Source organism: Malania oleifera, chromosome 2 (assembly GCF_029873635.1).
Source record: "Malania oleifera isolate guangnan ecotype guangnan chromosome 2, ASM2987363v1, whole genome shotgun sequence".
In the NCBI taxonomy this organism is placed as follows: Eukaryota; Viridiplantae; Streptophyta; class Magnoliopsida; order Santalales; family Ximeniaceae; genus Malania; species Malania oleifera.
This window is the reverse complement of record NC_080418.1, coordinates 117,921,947-117,926,648: the sequence shown is the minus strand read 5'-3', so window position 1 is coordinate 117,926,648 and position 4,702 is coordinate 117,921,947. Positions and strand designations below refer to the sequence as shown.

General features: G+C 37.9%; 1 protein-coding gene across 1 annotated transcript in view; it reads right to left on the bottom strand.

The window, feature by feature from the left end:
• LOC131147741 (N-carbamoylputrescine amidase) overlaps positions 1–4,702 on the bottom strand; it is a 35,191-nt gene continuing 30,489 nt past the window's right edge. Inside the window, exon 10 of the mRNA XM_058097287.1 lies at positions 1–404. The gene's annotated coding sequence lies outside the window, so the exon portion shown is untranslated. The remainder of the gene's footprint in view (positions 405–4,702) is intronic.

Genomic DNA, 4,702 nt, shown 5'->3' with positions numbered 1-4,702 from the left:
GATGGGAAACAACAATTTATCGCATAAGAATAAAACAAATGGCACTCAATATTCACTATAATGTGAAGAACAACAATACACAAATTTTACAAAGTTCTCTATAAACAAAATACATTCAGAAATACATAAATAGAAGTTTCTCAGAGGTTTCCCTCCAAATACTCAACTACCATAACGTCCAAATTCAAATTTTGAATTTCTCTTCGTGGCCCAAGTGACACTTGTCGACAAGTACAAGGCTTCGTCGACGATACGAAGAAGACCACTCGTCGATGTGTCCATACTCTCGTCGATGAATCTTCAATTCTGAGAAATTCTGTCTCTCGATATCTACTCATCAATGAGCTCAAGGCACTCATCGACGAGTGCCTGCTGTGCAGCCCCTCCATGTTCTTCTTCCTTCCCTTGTTTATGAAACTCCAAGTATAAGAGTCACACCATAAACAACACATCATTTATAACTTCTTTCCAAAATGAAGAATCTTGAGACTACATAATAAGGATCTGATTCCACACTTGGTGAAATTATAGTTTGTCTAAAGTGTGATTCTCTAGTGCCTTCTACTAGGTAGATTATAAAGACTTTGTTGTTCTCCTTCTCTTACTCCTCCGAGGTTCACTAGGTTCAGAAGGTTCACCACTAGTACAAAGTGGTTTCAAAGTCTCCACTGATTTATTTTGACCACTAACCTTTTGTATGGAAGTGAATTTATTTTCAAAGAATTCTGCATCTCTGGATTTTATAACTGAATTAACTCCTATAGAATCATTTGGTTCAATTACCAAGAATCTATAAGTTTTTCTATGTTCGGCATAGTCAAGGAATACACATTCTATTCCTCGCTCACCTAATTTCCTTATCTTAGGTTCAGGAAGCCTTACAATTGTTCTACAGCCCCAAATCTTAGGATATTTTAAATTAGGCTTTCTTTTCTTCCATAACTCATATGGAGAAGTCTTAGTCCTCTTAAAAGGAACCCGATTTAATATATGACAAGCAGTTAGTAAGGCTTCACCCCCAATAACCATTACTTAGTCCTAATTTTGACATCATGGCATTGACCATTTCAACCAATGTTCTGTTTTTCCTTTTTGCCACTCCATTTTGTTGTGGAGTATATGCCACAAAAATTTTATATATCACACCTATTGATTTACAATAGGCGGGAAAGTGATATTCGCCTCCTTTATCCAATCTAAGACACTTTATTTTAATGTCACATTGGTTTTCAACTTCTGCCTCATAAATCTTAAATTTATCAATTACTTCATCTTTAGTATGCATAAGATAAACATAACAGAATCTAGAAAAAGCATCTATAAATGTTCCAAAATATTTTTTGCCTCCGTACCACGCAAATCACATACATCACTATGCACTAATTGAAGTAAAGAAAAAAATTCTAGTAGTTTTGTTAGAAAAAGGTTTTCTAGTTATTTTGGTTTTAATAGATACACTGCACTTATCATCCATGTCATTTACATATTTAGGAATTAATTCCATATTAGTCATATCATGCAATTTTGTAATATTAATATGTCCTAACCAATTATGTCATAAAGAAAGTGAATCAACAATATACACTGAAATATTTACTTTATTGATATTAAGCTTAAACATACCCTCTCATACAAATAGCATTTTCCTACAAAGACTCCACCCTTGGAGAATACAAATTTGTCAGATTCAAACACTAACTTAAAGTCAAACTTATTAAGTATGCTTCCAGAAACTAGATTCTTCCTAATTTCTGGTACATGGTATACATCAGTGAGAGTCAAACTTTTTCCAGAAGTAAATTCAAAAGTGACATCACCTTTGCCTTTGACCACAACAATGGACGAATTTCCCATGTAGCAAACATTGTCATCTTCCACTAGTTCATACCTTGAGAATGAACTCTTGTCTTTACAAACATGTCTTGTTGCACCTGAGTTAATCCACCATACACAGTCATCTTCAACATCATTGATTTCAGTAATCATTACCACAAACTTGTTAGAGTTTGTTTCATCTTACTTTTTCTTAAGAAGACGACATTCACTTTTGTAGTGTCCAAGTTTTCCACAATGGAAGCATAAACCTTTCTTTTTCTTAGTTTGATTCTTGTTAGAATTGTACTCCCTCTTCAATTTCCCTTTCTTGGGATGTTAGGGTTGTTTAAAACTACTTCCTTCTTCCTTCGTATGCACTTGGAAAGTATGCTCTTCTGCACCTTTTTGGTTCTGACCGAACACTTCCTCAACTTAGAAATGTTGGCCCAATTGTTCAAGAGACATATCATCCTTCCTGTGCTTCAAAGATTTTCTAACGTCTTTCCAAGATGGAGGTAACTTATCAATAATAGATGAAACAAAAATGCATTCATCCATTTTCATATTATGTTGATTAAACTGGTTAAGGGTATGCATAATTTCATGAAATTGCTCTACAACAGACTCATTATCAACAAAGGTATAATTGAAAATTTTGCCAGTCAAAAATTTCTTACTAGTCGCATCATTAGTGAAATACTTAGCCTCAAGTGCATCTCACAACTCCTTTGTAGTAGTCATATTTTGATACAGATCGAATAGATTGTCTGACATTGAATTGCAAATGTGGCATTTGCATATATAATCATCTTGTTCCCATTTAAGCCTTGCACGTCCTTCAGCCAAAGTTTCATTCTCATTCACAGCAAATTTGGAGGTGGTCAAAACATACACCACTTTGAGACACGCAATAAGAAAGTGCATCTTTTTCTACCAGCCCTGAAATTGCTTCCATCGAATCGTTCAAGTTTGACGAAATCCGCAGCGAATTCCCTCAAAGTTGAAGAACCAGCCATTTCAGAAAAAACATTTTAAGATTGTAAGAATAAAATGAGGAAATGTTGCAAAACAGAAATTTGCTTTAAGGCACGTTACAATGTTGTTTTCCTTAAAACGTTATTTGCCCCCACCAAATTGGTGTGTGTTGGATTAGCAAATACGTTTTCAGGATACAATGAAACTCAAAATATGATTTGATATCAATTTGTGTTTTACACAAATGAAAATTGATCACAAACACCCTTAAAGTAATCTGAACAAATTTTCTAGAATTCTATTTCTGCAAATAATAGAATCCAGATTTGAAAAAGATATAATTTGTGAAAGCTTTTGTAAGAAAGAGAATGAGCGAATGATGAATTTTCTGTATTAATTCGTGGAGTTAATTATTTCTATTTATAGATAGAATTACATCTTTTCCAAAAGCTAGGTTGCATCTGTTTAAATCGCGAAACAGATTCGACCTGGTCACGCCCTGGTCATGACCCTCGAGATTGCATGTTCAATCAATGGCACTGTCAACCAGGTTGCACCTGGTCACACCACTTAATCTTAAAAAATATAAGATTAATTTTTAACCATCCGATCATGATCAACGGTCACGATCTAACAACGATGCAAGCGTACTAAGTACTTGTGCGCCAACTAAATGCACCACTCACACCCTACAGCCCACGCCATGCCCGCGTGTGCGTGTGCGTGTGCAGACGATGCTTCGTGTCACGGGCTAAGCTTGTTCAGGGCATTATGCTTGCCTATGACCGCTTATCTCGTGTGTTTGGGATGGGTTTCCATCATGTAAATACTAGTGTAGGGTTATTTTCTAGTATTTATTTCATTGTAAGCCAAATAAGGCAGTATGACTCCTCGGTCACTTTGATGTTTCCTAGTGCTAGAGTGAGAATGGCCTAGAAAGCTCTTTAGGGGAGGGTGAGTGTTCATCAATCATTGTAAAACTCACTAGCAATTGTCAACGTGCTTAGCCTACTTGCCTCCCTCGCTAAGTACAACATGTCAACGGAGGATTTGTTAATGAATTACGTTTGCTTCAATATTTACTGCTTGGTTGCCACGGCTTTCATGAATTGATTATTATTTCCGCTGCTATCTGATTGAATGTTAATGAAAGTGCTTCGTGGATGAATGTTGGTAAACAAAAGGCTGGCTAGTTAAGCAAGAGTGCTTTAGCTAGCGCCGCACGGCCCTTCACAACGGTGTGAAAAAGGCGGACCGTGACATTTGGTATCAGAGCCCAAGTCGGTGACACTTGGTGAGAGCCCAAGGTTGAGTTGCTACGTGAATTCGATTGCCTTCGTTGTTGGGTTTGGAAAGCTTTGGTAAGTGACCATGGCACCAAACAATGCTGAGAGGATCAGCGTGCTGGAAGCACAGGTTGAAGAGTCAACCAACACTATGGCCGCGGAGGTGGCCCAGATGAGAGAACTTGTTGATGAAGTGAGGGGATCACAAAAACATCAAGCAGGTTTGATAGGCGACATGTCAGAGGACTTTCGCCACACTGTGGAAACTTTGCAAGCCCGGATGGCAGATCTGGATGCAAAGGTAAATGTGATGGTTCTTGCTATGGGGAACTCCAACACTCCGAGAGTTAGCAAGACCAAGGTGCCAGAACCCAGGACGTATGGGGGTGCCCGAGATGCCAAGGAGTTAGAGAACTTCTTGTTTGATGTGGAGCAGTACTTTCGCGTTGTGAGGATGGCCTCAGAACAGGCAAAGGTGGATACTGCGACCATGTACTTGGTTGGTGATGCCAAACTGTGGTGGCGTACCAAGTACAGAGAAATTGAAAATGGAAACTGTGTGATTGATAGTTGGGCAGACTTGAGGAGAGAGCTCAAGGCCCAATTCTTTCCTGAGAACGTTGAGA